This window comes from Megachile rotundata, chromosome 10 (genome assembly GCF_050947335.1).
Source record: "Megachile rotundata isolate GNS110a chromosome 10, iyMegRotu1, whole genome shotgun sequence".
NCBI lineage: Eukaryota > Metazoa > Arthropoda > Insecta > Hymenoptera > Megachilidae > Megachile > Megachile rotundata.
This window is the reverse complement of record NC_134992.1, coordinates 4,818,718-4,832,734: the sequence shown is the minus strand read 5'-3', so window position 1 is coordinate 4,832,734 and position 14,017 is coordinate 4,818,718. Positions and strand designations below refer to the sequence as shown.

General features: G+C 30.6%; 1 protein-coding gene and 1 long non-coding RNA gene across 12 annotated transcripts in view; one reads left to right on the top strand and one right to left on the bottom strand.

Moving 5' to 3' along the window:
• dsx (transcription factor doublesex) overlaps window positions 1-14,017 on the top strand; it is a 256,111-nt gene that overhangs the window by 49,485 nt on the left and 192,609 nt on the right. The gene's annotated exons all lie outside the window — the stretch shown is intronic.
• LOC143265313 (uncharacterized) lies at window positions 11,546-12,648 on the bottom strand. Of its 2 annotated transcripts, none has more exons than XR_013039731.1 (3): window positions 12,410-12,648; window positions 11,937-12,071; window positions 11,546-11,868 (listed from the first exon to the last, which is right to left on the bottom strand). It is a non-coding gene; the product is annotated as an uncharacterized LOC143265313 (long non-coding RNA). The 2 variants fall into 2 exon arrangements; XR_013039730.1 differs by having other exon boundaries at window positions 11,546-11,865.

Here is a 14,017-nt window from a genome sequence, read left to right as displayed (position 1 = left end):
TTAATATTCCTAACATTCGAAATTTAATATTGTTAAAAATTAACTAGTAGTGGTATAATAATGATTGGATAAGAAGTACATTGAAATGTACTATGTCTATTGTTAAAAATTAACCAGTAACTGTAAAATAACAATTAAATAGATATATCGATATTTAATATTCCTAATATTAATAATTAATTGTCTAATACTAAATTTTATAATATCATGGTTACACAGTGTTAACAACACCGATAAACTTTTATCATCTGTTAAGTTTCAAATTGGTACGTAATAAGTGTTGTTTATGGTATTTTTGTTCCTTAAATCATTTGAGATGTTATGTTTCGAAAGCCGCAATTGAATATGCTGCAACTTAATAAATCCCGTAATCATTGATCACTAAAATTCAACAGTGAAATGAGATATCTGTTGTAACCCCTCGTACGCAAGAGGTGGGTGGTTTATGACTTCATCGTACAAATACCATTAACAGGCAATAAGTTCGCGTTTAGCCCGGGGTAGATAATGATTGCTCTCGTACGCAAGCTTGAACGTCGTGAACGATATACTGAAGCAGATGGAGAGTGTAATTTGCGATTAACGCTTCTGTTACACGATCACCTTGTATTACGTTGTTTCGCTTCTTTCTTCAAACAACGAGCGAAACGAAAATGCGAATTTCGTTTCTTACAAACGAAAATTTGTTTTATGGTTAAACCTATCAAGTCACTAATTGTTATGAACAAAAAATCCGTTTTTATTGTGACTGTTTTATGTGCATTGTTTATTGTGTAAATGTATGAAAGAAATTTTGTTTTTTATTGTTTATGCGGTATAATCGTTTATAGCTTTTATTACAAAGAGTTAGAGGGTAGATTTTTAAATCTAGAAATTCTGAAATTGAATTTCTTCAAAGTAACACATCATTTTTAAATTTTTAGATTATCAAGTTAAGTCCTCTTTCTGGATTCTTATAGTGAATCACATTTTTTAATTTTTAGATTATCAGTTTTCCCCGGTTTCTTATTCTTGAAATTTCTATCAAAAATTCGCTAATTTCTACATTCTCGAATTCCTAAAATTTGTAAATCCTCAGATTTATAAATTTCTAGGTTTGCATATTCCTACATTTGTAAATTAGTCGATTCAAAAATTTTCAAATTTCCATAAGGCCAATTGAAGGTTTTAAAGTTTGAAAATTAAAAAATTGAGAAATGTGAAGATTTGACAATGTGAGTGAAGCTTGGCAATTTACGAATTCTGAAACTTGAGAAACTAAGTACTTGTAAATTCGATGATTTATAAATTTGAGAGTTTGCATATTTACTTTTGTTAATTTAAGAAGCTAAAAATTTGAAAATTTTATGATCTATAAATTTGAGAATTTTAAAATTCACACTCCTAAATTTAGGAAGTAAAAATTTGAAAATTGTATTTGGAAATTTGACACTGAAAATTTAGATAATCTGAATTTGAAAACTTGAAAATGGAACTTGGAACTTTGAATATATAAAAGTGTTCACATTCACATACTTATTTCATCTCTCAAATTTTGTATCAAGTGTTCATCGCACATATTTCTTTCCTCGATGTTAAAGTTATGTTTGCGCAGTGTATTTTTGGTATTTAGTTTCTATGTTCTACACAAATAAGCACTTTAAATTTGTATTTATTTTAACAGAGGTAATATTGCACGTGGTACATTGTTCGATACATACATTTGATCTAGTACTTGCGACGTCGCTACCTGTTATTACGAGAATTCATTGGTTACTTCACAACACTCGATATTTTATTTTTATTCCGTCATCAAATTCAGGCATAAAGTTAAGATAATTCAGAGATGCAGTTAATATAATTCAAAGATAAAAGTTCGGACATAACTTTTTCCAATTAAATGACAGGCCGTGGGAACGAAATATCGCAACTTGTTCGTAAAAAATTAAATAAATGATGGAATTTATTTAGTTTCCTTTAAAAATTTTGATACCTATCAAACTCGGAACATTATTCGAAATATAATACATTTTTGCTTGGCATTTGGCAACAGTTCCACAAAATGATTTTCTTTTTTATAGTTCGCTTTATTATTACTAAACCGAGAGAATGTGAAAGCGTAAAACTTGGAGTCGTTGCAGGAAAGGATCGATTATCCGCGAAATCTCGATAATACTGCGCGTGACACGTTTCTGATATTCCGTTTTGTCATTTCGAGCTCGACTCGATCAAAGTATCGATTCGAAATAATCTACTGTGGTTAACGTGCATAAAATACCCTGAATTGATCGCAATAATATAGACAATGGGATAAGGCTGGTTAAATAGGTTATATAGGTACCTTATTTACAGGTAATAATTAATTCTTGTTTCTTTATGAAATCGTTTGTTCCATAATTAACATACTTTCTGTCGTTTGGCGACAGTTATCTTATAGGTTAAAATTTGATTCTCATCAAATGTAATTATGATCTATTATAGACTGCTTTTGTCAATAAGTCTATTGTAAACTGAAGATATCTGTACATTAATGGATAATTATTATAATGGTATAATATACTGTAATAAGTCATATATTATTATTGCTGAAAATTTATGTATTTACTGAATGTTTTGTATTTATTAACAAATATAGACATGTTTACATTTTGTTGCAAATATACTATGAAATACTTTGTTGGATACAAATGAATTGTAAATTGTATAGTGTATAATACTGTCAAAAATATTTGTTGTTTTTTGGAATTTGAATCTTTTGTATCTTATTAAATATTGCAAAATAATATCTTTAATAAATTCTTTTCATTAAAAATAATTGTTCACTGTTTTCTTTTTAGTATTCTTAGTATCAATTCAAAAATGCATTTCTACAATTGAAGAAAGCATGTAACAAATTCATTTTTTAATGTCTATTTGTTTTTACTCTTTACTTTATTTCCCTTATTTCAGATTTTATGTAAAGAAAAAAATTATAGATATTGGTACCAATATTGCGTTTAATATTTTAAAAGAATTTGAAAAGAAAGGCTTAGAATAATCAAAAAGGACAATTACCGACATAAGATTAATTAAAAGTATTAACAATTTTTAACATTACATTACTGCAGGAATATTCAAATAGGGTATTGCGAGTATTAAATACATAATAATAGTAAATTAACATCGAATAATATGAATGAAGTATCTAAATTATGAAATTATTAATGTTTTACGCCATATTTTACTTGTAACAATACTAATTTTCAGTGAAAGACATAAAAAATTGAGTTTTAATTTTTTTAATAAAAACTCATGTTTTTCTAAAGCCGACATATCCAAGAATTTTTTTAACTATGAACTGTGCTGAATTTTAACATTTTAAGAATAAAAACATATTTTATTGACATTAAAGTTAATTATAAATTTTGATCCAGTTAACAATTTAAAAACTGTATTCATTTGTAAACTGTGATGAATTAAATTTCAAGGTTAATCGACGATAGTTTATAGTAAATTACGTAATTAAGATTACTTTTCTAAGAAAAAGAGATTAAAATTGCAACCCTCAAAAAATTACTATTCTTAATAATTAACTGGATTCCTAATAAAATTAATATTATCTAAATATTCAAATATGATTATTAATAATAATGTAATAATAATAAATCATCAGATCAATAATAAATTATCTAAAGACAATGATGTCACCGAAGTCTAATAAACTAAAGGTTGGATAACCTCTGACCTGTACCTGTACGTTGTATTATTGTCTTACGAAGAAAGAAATGAATAATAATTACTATGGTTTAACTCTAACATGTCTTAGGCTCTGACATAAGAACAGTACTTACTGCTATGATGTTTCCTGTCACTTGTTATAACAAAGAGGTCAAAGCTTTTATCGAATGTGTTGCACAGTGTTGTGTTCTGAAGTTTTACTTCAATTTTGTATGTCATCACGTTATCTTTGAAATTATTAAATATTTTACAAATATTATTATAGCTTCTGTGGGCGCTTCTTATTGCGTATATCTTGAAGAATGTATAAAATTTTTGAGAGTGAGAATCTGTTAATTGCAAATTTTTAATATTGATATTTTTATATTTAATTTTTAAGTACAGTAAAATGACTTCAACTAAATAAATTTTAATTAAAAGTTAATAAATTTTAAAAAGTTAAGATTTTTAAGGACAGGATTTTTTCAGTTCACATTTTAAAATTAAAAATTTTTAAGTATAGGAATTTTTAATTTCCAAATTTTCGAATTTAGAAGTTTAGAGAGTCATTTTGAGACTTGTAATTTGAACACCTCGGAAATTTGGGAATAGCGAAATTTAGAAATATAATGCTTTGGTAACTTAAAATAAGAAAATTTGAAAATTTGGAAAAATAAAAGCATCAATATTTTTAATTTACAAATTTAAATATCTTAAATTTGAAAAATAGCAACTACAAAATTAAAAAATGTAGAAGTTTTAAATTTTCATATTTCTATTTTTCTATATAATGAAATTTTCAAATTCAAAGCTCCTGTAAAAACTGAAGAATCTTTAGAAAACCACTATGAAAATTAAAAAATTTTCAAATTCAAAATCTATATAAATCCAAAGAATTTAAAAATAACCCAATTGAAAAATTGATAATAATGAACCATATTATAATCATCGCCTCTGCTTTTCAAAAAAATAAGCATAGATTACTTTCTAACAAAATTATAGTATTTAAAAATAGCATATGTAAATTTTTTAATAAGAAGGTTAAAACGCCTGTTGAAAATATTATGAATTAACAGTGCCTTTCCTAACATTGTCGTTTAACGTTGAAAAATTGAACATGAAACATATTATATCACCGTAGTAATCATCTAAGTTTTATTATTATCGTATTACTTGTGCCTTGCATAGTAGTATTTTTATGTTGACGTTAAAACTCTCGAGAAGATCGTAACGACGAAAAAGCAATTTCACAAACGTAACACCGTGGAAATTAGAAAGTAACTCCATAAACGTAGCAACTACTTGGAAAGGTTATTCCATTTAATGTTAGGTACAAACTATTGAATGTATTTTGCCTGTAACAATTTCATAAGAGTTAAAAATTTTTTTCATTTACTTTGCGCGAAGAAAAATATTTACATTGTCTGACAATAAATCACAATTACGTTAATTTATGAAATTACAAATTTTTAAACTGTTACATTTTTAGATTTACAAGTTCAATTTCCAAATTTTTGAATTTGCGAATTATTAATTTCGGGACTTACAAAATTACAAATTTTCATATTTGTATATGTTTAAAATCAGGAATTTAGCGATTTTTAAATTGCATTTGCAAAATGACATATTTTGCGATTTTTAAATTTACAAATCAATTACATTGCAAATTTTCAAGTTTAGAAATATTCAATTTTACAAGCTTATAAAAATAGTGATAAATGTGTTACAGGGAAATGACCTGTCAGAGCGTTCTTATCATAGATATATTGATAAATAGCTAATTTTAATAAATCCTATACAGTTTATACGTTATAAGTCCTCTGTCGCGGAAAACGTTGGGAACGAAAGTAACATGTACTGGTACCAACCCACGAGTTGTCACGTAAAAAAAACGCAGGTGTATAGTAGAGCTACGGCTTCAATTGATCAGAGTAGAAAAATAGACGCTATACGTGCACACTATACATTTTTCAAAATACTGTATTATTCCGTCCGTCTCTAAAAGTGACTCTTCATTAAAGTATTACTTCTTGTTATACCTACTCTTTGATGTTCTACCTCTGTTTGTGTTATACCTCTATGTGGATAAACGTGTACGTTCAAGAAGTTTCTTTTATCGATGTCAACCCATGAGTTGGCGCGTGAAGAGACAGGCCCAGGTGCTTAGAAGACGGTTCCAATTGGTCAGAATAGAAAAATGGATGCCTCACACGTATTTTTGGCGATAGTAGTATTGGTTCGAGTAGACGCACACCAATTAGGCCAAAACAATGACAGTCGTAAACGTAAAAATCTTAACGTTTTTATATAATAGTAAAAGCGTATAATTATTATAGAGAATCTGCAGATCGGGAATGTTTATTGCGTCATTGTATAAATACAAATGTCGAATAAAGGTCAGCTGTATTTTCTCTCCTTTTATAAGTTTATGATAATCAGTTACATGTGCAGTTGAACAATTTATTTAAAGATATATATGTATGCTACCGTGAAAGACCAAAATCTGGAGAATGTCGATTTTCACCGGTGAATGTCAACATTCACTTAGTCGCTTGGTGTATGTCCGAAATATTTGCTAAATACCCTTATTTCAGACTTACACTGGTAAATGTCGACAGTCACCATGCACTAACGGTGAATGTTGAACATGTCGAAGATTTATATTTTCTTCTCCGTAATTCAGTTGCTATAAAACGTCACAAGGATGACGTAACTTTTTTGCCTCTCTTTCTGAATGGAGAGAGCAAGAATTTAAAACACATAGTACATTCTAAGCATACGTGTTCTTCCTCCGTGGCCTATTCATATAGTATACTGAACAATTCTTCATTGGTAACATAATACGGTATATTCGTTTCCCCTGATTTTAATGGTACAATTAATTTCCTTTCATCATTAATTTTTAAAACGTCAAAACGTTTTAATCACCTATAATCCAAAGGTGTGTTGCACTTAGTTTTAGCAGAAACCACTTCAGAAAGTATTTTAGAGTACTTTTCTTCAGAAAAATAAAAACAATTGTCTTCTCGTTTACCCGCAATTAATGCATTTAACTTTTCAAAAAAAAGATCACGACTTACTGCAGTATCCATTCAGTATAAATTACGGTATTGGAAAAAAAATTAAGAAAACGTTGCTCGCATTATCAAAGCTTGCATGAGATTGACAAAGCGGACTGACTCCCAGCAGAACACAGGATTTGGCGGGAGAGAGCCAGTCGCTTCTTTGTCGGCTCCTCTCTTTTGGACTTCCACCAGAGTATATCTGTGATTGGCGGCATATACCGGTGAGGGTCCGAATGTACAAGAATGTAATAAAATATTCGATCTTTCACCGACGTATTTGGTATGTGTTGACATTCACCGGTGAAAGTCGACATTCTCCAATTTCGATCTTTCACGGTAACATATATATTATAATCGAATAAATAGACATATTTTAATAATGGAATTTTCTTGAAGTTTGGTATTTGGTTTTTTAGCGATTGTAATTAATGAGCTCCTGGCTGCAAGTAGAGATAATTATGAATAATATGTTCCGTTTCTGAATACAATCCACCTAATAAAAGCGTTATCACTCTAATTTTTAGATGATTCGTTATACATTTCTATAAAAAGATTACACTACAATTATATCTTTAATGCTTACAGCTTTGACTTACCATTCAAAACAATTGGCTTCAGGTTTCATATTTTATACTACAAAACTTTGTTGCCGTGCTTTTGTGGAAAAGTTTATCATACTTTCATGAGATAAAGGATGATTGCGTATATTAGTTATGCTTCAGTACTTAGTTGCTTATTTTTCCACTTTACTCTCAATTTAGAGGTAAATGTGCGTTTAACGATCGTAGTTCCAGTGCGAATAAAGCACTTTGGCCACGCAATCGCTGATGACGTAGCTTCGGACAACCATGTATCTCCACGCGTTACATCGTCATGTATTTCATGTATAGCTATGCATTAGATCGCTATACGCTGTATGGCTACGCATTCAATCGCCACAGTTAGATTTACATGCGTTACATCTCCATATGTCAGATTTACACCCGTTGTACAACTACGCGTTAGAATTCCATGTATTATATCACCACGAGTTAAATTTCTGCGCAATAGATCGCTACGAGTTAAATTTGCTTGCACGCGTTAGATTTCCACGCGCTGTGTAACTACGCGTTTCATTTCCACACGCTACATAACTGCGCGTTGGACTTCTACGCGTTAGGTCGTCATACGTTAAATTTATACGCATTTGACCACGCGTTAGATTTCTACAGGTTAAATCACCACGAATTGCGTTGGATTTCTACATTTTAAATCGCTACGCATTACTTTTCCACATGTTAGACCACCACGATTTAATTTATTCGACATTGTATACCTACGCGTTAAGGGGGAACATCACTTTAGGATTTTCAAAAAGACGATTTTTTTTTTTTTTTGCTAAAGCGATACTTTAGGGTTTTAAGAATAGAATGCCGTTTGATTTATAGTAGAAAACAAATTTTAAATGGTTCAATTATCAATTCTGCCGCCGCGCCTCAGAGCGCGCACTGAGTACTCGCGCGGTATGCTGCAATTCATCGCTTTCATATTATTGTTATCATTTAAAATAATGGGTTTACTTGTTACCTATAAAACAAACAGAAGCATCCAGAAAGCTAGAGAAGGTGGCAAACACTGATCTGGATAGCCAAATGTATGGTACAAGCATTGCAGATTAGCGGTGAACAGAGAATTTGAGGATTAAAATGTTTATAAAACATCAAACGCGTTTTTCTCGAAACCAGTTTCTTCATACTGGGAGGACGGATTTCTCGGTGACTATTGCATGGATCGAATTGAAATTTTTACAGTAGCTGCACAACAATATTGCCTTTGGAAGTACGTAGCCGTTTTTTGATTGAATGTAAACTTTCTTTTTTATAAACAATTTAGTGCTCATTTTTCATGCAAAAAGTCGATTCATTCCTTAAAAAACGCATAACTTCTACAAAAATTGATTAATCAAAAAACCCCTACGTATTTCCAATGCTAATTGTATATGGATTATAAATTCTTTTTATTTTTTGTCCCACGACTCATACATAACGAGAAATGCGTCCTCCCGGGGGGAGCGTTTTCACAAAAACTGTTTCCGCCAATCGGCTCTGTCGCCTCCATTTTGTACGAAAATGACAATAGAAAAATTATTTTTCGTAGTTTAATATGTGTTGAATAAACCCTCTGAAAAGGAATTCTTTTCCGTTTGTCGTTCTTCCAAAATAAATTGTCAAAGTTAGGCTTCTTTTTCGGGCTCTGGAGTGGTGTTACCTCTTAAGTTAAACAAAGCGTCAAGTGAGTCGATTCAATTTTTTCGTGCTGTATCGTCACGCTTTAGATTTCGACGCGTTATATTTTCGCGTAATAGATTATCGCGCTTTAAATTTCCGCGCAGTCTATAATTGCACGTTAGTTTTATACGCAATATACAATTGCGCATGAAATTTCTAAGCACTATGTCGTCGCAAATTTACGGTTTTGTATAAGCACGCGGTAAATTTGTACATGTTAGATTGCAACGAGTGACATTTCCATACGTTAGATCCCCCGTGTTCGATTTCGACACGCTATATAACTACGTACTAGATCTGCACGTGTTAGATTTCTGCCCGCTATGTAACTACGCGTTGAATTTCTACTCGTTCAATCGCTATGTGTTCGATTCACACATTGTCGTACATCTTCGTCTGTGGCGCACTGACATTTCAAACAGAATAAATCTTATTCGAATGTACGTGCATTTCAATCTGAAATTTATTGTAAGGTGAAGTGGGGTAAGTTCGTAAACGGGGCAAGTGCGTATACAGGCTACTTTTATTACAATATTTGCGAAATTTCTTCATTTAGTATGTTTGTTTCCTTGTTTTGTTTTACTATATCCCCTTTTATATTTCAGCTAAGAGTACTTATTTGCAGTATAGAGTACTTGCATAATGCCATAAAAAGCATTCTATAGCAGATTTGTTAATAATTCTGCTTTTGCTCCATTGCACATGAAATAAAGTTTCAAAGTATTTAACTTCAAGTTACGCTTTTATCTCATTTTCGGGGAAAGTGCAGAGTAGTTGACATTTTAAACAATTTCCTATCAAAATCAAAATGTATAAGGAAAATTAAGGTCTTAGTCAATATTAATTAAATAGTAGTAATTGTGCAAAGCGTTGGATATCGACAGCGTTGAGTATTTACATAGCAGACTGAAAATACTTACGTTTAAATACCAACTTTACAAAAACCAGTCTGCACTTACCTCACTTCACCTTAGTAATTTAGTCAAGATCGTTGAATACAAAATTAACGTACTATTTTATTTAAAAAATTTTTTTTTTAATATTATAGCAGTGGATAATTAGTGCTGATTGGCGCACCTGGCAAATGAATCTTATTATAAAATTTTCATGGTAGGTGATAGTAAATATGCCCGTTATCATACTGAAAGTCTTGAATCATTTTATAAAAATTAATAAAAAAGGAGAATGATGTCTCACTTTGCATATCGTGTAAATATGGTCATAAATTTTATGGAAAAATTCTTTTATGTATAGCGCTTCAAATTGAAGTTTAAATTCAATTATGATTTGCATAATTGGGATCCGCCGCATACAAAGTATATATATAATGTTTCATCTTGGTTTATTCGCTTTTATATTACAGTAATGGATAGTCAATTTTGACTGACGCACCTGGTGAGTCATATGGCAAGAGGTGTTAATCTGCAATAGAAATTGCGCTAAATATAACGCTAGTCTATGGTTATAAGATTATCGTAGTTAAATCACCGCAATCCGTAAATGAAATCGGTACCAAATACGATTATATCGAAGTAATTTTTAGTGAGGTGAATTAGAAGTTGTATTTCATTTCATTTTACTTGCTATCAATTTAAGGAACCTTCTCTGAGTGAGTTAGGGGGCATAATTCGAAGCAATTCTGGTATATAGCTGCTAGGATATTTCCTTCCGTGAATAATCTCGGTGGCCAATCCTAATGAAATGTGCTGAACGTTTCGAAAAAGAGTGAATCCTAAACTTATAAATTTCTGGCTTCGAAAATTCATGTATCAGAAAGGTCTTTATGAATAAGGAATTTCCAACGCTACTTACTTGTTAATTAAAATTTCCTATTTAATTAAGGGTCGGAATGGAATCAAGATTGAATTGCAATGATATGGTTGTGGTTATAATCAGTTTATACCATTTATAAAATGTAATACTGTCTACTTTATGAAGTTAGTATTGTGATTGTGAAGAATCCAGAACGCTTGTAGCATTTATAATTGAGCAAAATATTATTTCTGACAGTTAGATTATGTTTAGATAAATTATATTAATTCAGTTAGGGCAGGTTAACTATTAAATGCTGTGTCGCCATTCAGCATCATATTTACTTTAATGCAATTAATATAAATCTATAATTCCGTATACAATTCAAATAATTTAATTTATGTATCTATTAAGTAATGTAGTTAATAGATATGTCTAATAATACAATATAATGTAATTAATAATTCATAACCGTTTCTTATAATCAGTTTAAATTTATAAATGAGATGTTAATTTTTCAAGTACTAAATGGTTTTAATTTCACAACTTGAGAGAAGTGTATAGTAGCATATACATTTATTTAAAAAACTGTCATAATAATCATTTACATATTTATGTATGTGTATTGCGTATTTTTCATAAATTTTGTTATAAACTTTTTTTTAAGTAATAAACTGAAGATTCGTAAAATTTATTGTTTAATTTTTTAGCGTATTTTTGACATATACACTTACAATTTGAACAACAAAATTAATATAAATATTAATTCTTTATCCTGATGAAAATTATCATAGATTTCAAGAACCACCTTAACAAATTTTGTAATTTAAAATAAGAAATATGTAAAACAGTTACTTGATCGTTTTAAAAGTTCCGGTGTTAATTGATTCAAGAACATTTTACAAAATCTTGTTTTTGAAGTCCTACATGCATGTAAATATAAATAATGTATATATAGAAATAGCTGTGTCTTTTTACCGTATGAGTTCGCATTAAACGCAGCATCGATGATATGAACACATCATGAGCGCTGCTTCACTTATCATAATCCCATAAAAATTTCATCTTGATCGACAATCGTCGCTATTCTTAAGAGTACTTCAAGGCTGCTAGAACAAATTGAAAAGAGTAAAGTTTACTCGCAATTCATACGCATATGAATGTATATTTTACACACTTTTCTCACGGTCTTTGACCGTGCAATCCCAAGAACACGAGCATCGATGGTTTCCAAGTACGTTCAGTCAAATCGATCGATTCTGTCAGCTGAGCACGCATCATCGAAGACGACAGGAAACAGTAACCTCGAATGCTTAAATAAGACAACTGTTACAGAGGGGACAGTGGCAACATTTTTCGACAGCGAAAGTTAGACCCATTTGCTAATCATCTTTTGAAGTTATAGAAATTAGAGAAGGTATTTCTCGGTTTATAATTTGTCCAAAAGTTAGCGTCGTGATAAACAGTCAAAGAGCTGTGATAATTTTTCATAGTTACTGTCATTGTTCTCGACGCATCACAATAAAAATGACATTTAAACATTTTGTAGAGAATTAAGTAAAAATACTTCTAACACAGAGTAGGATTCTTATTGTAAGAAGAAATAACAATAAACACATATTTTATATAACGATAAAAACATACCCATACCTTTAAGATTTAGCACTCGAAGGTATTTTTGCGATCGGATATTAACCTCAAAATTTCAGGAATTCATTCGTTACTATTGAAATATACTATTATTAAGATTACTATTTCTCTACCATTAATTTTCACTTTGTTTTCACTATGGTTATACACAATATAACATTGCAGATTCAGTGTAAAAATATTTATTTCAAATTATATTAAACTGAATGGTGTGTCACCTTTCCAGTGTGAAGGGTTAAAGTAACAAAAAATAATTTTAAGAAAAAAAATATGCCGACTTCGAAATGCACTAAAAAGTATAAAATAATTTCTACTTCATTCAATCATACAATTACGTCACAGATATGAATGAAACCTATTTACTTGTTAGGTAGTATATTAAATACATTTCAACCTTTTCGGAGGCGGCGCAAAATTAAAAGATTATCTTGAACATGTCAACCTTTGGACAGCCGAACATAGGCAAAGCTTGTATAGCTATTTTTTTTTTTTTTCTATACATATAACTCGACAGCACGCCGCGAAGTAGGTGTTAGTGCGTATAGAATGTAACTATGGTCTATCTAGATTCATAGAGTATGCGACGGAAATAGAGTATGCGACGGATTCATAGAGTATGCCTCCGAAAAGGTTGAAATGTATTTAATATACTACCTAACGAGTAAATAGGTTTCATTCATATCTGTGACGTAATTGTATGATTGAATGAAGTAGAAATTATTTTATACTTTTTAGTGCATTTCGAAGTCGGCGTATTTTTTTTCTTAAAATTATTTTATTTCACGCTTTTTATCGGCCGACGAGACGTGTTTGTAGAAACAGTAGAAAATCGGCGACTACATGTTGACTCATACACCATCAGAGGCACGGAGCATACGTAGAATTCAATATATTAGTAACAATAGTTTTTCGCTAATAACTCGAAAACTAAAGCTTCCCCTTAATTGCGGATAAGGAAAAAGTTGTTTAGAATCGTGCCCCTGATAACGTATTAAAAGGACATTAAAATCGTCCAAAGTTGATTTTAAAACTTTTCAACAATTTTTCGCTAATATCTCGAAAACTAATGCTTTCCGCGAAATTTGTATATGAACAAAATTGTTCAGAATCATGTCCGTGATAAGATATTAAAAGCGCATTAAAATCGAGAAAAGTTTATTTCAAAAGTTGCCGGTTTTTTTGCAATAACAATACTTTGGAATTAAAAAATGGAAAATTTTTTGATAATGGTACCAATGGGGAGTCAGAACCTACCAGATGCAAGAGGTTTCGTTCCGATCGGTCCACCCAGTTAGGCGTAATCGGCGGGCACACATAGGGGGAAAAAAAAAAAATATGATCGAATCGAGTAACCTCCTCCTTTTTCGAAGTCGGTTAAAAAATAGAAGACGTAACAAGCTTTGTGTACTTCTTTGGTATTGTTTATTAGCCTATTCCCATTTACAGTTATGAAGTACATAATGCGTCATCCTTGGCAAACTTATTTTATTCGACCCATAGTATAAATGCCAACACACGAGTTGATGCGTGACCCAAAGTAAAAGAAGCTCCCCACTGTGAACACTTCCAATTAAGAATAAGAATAATTACAATAACAATTGCATCGCG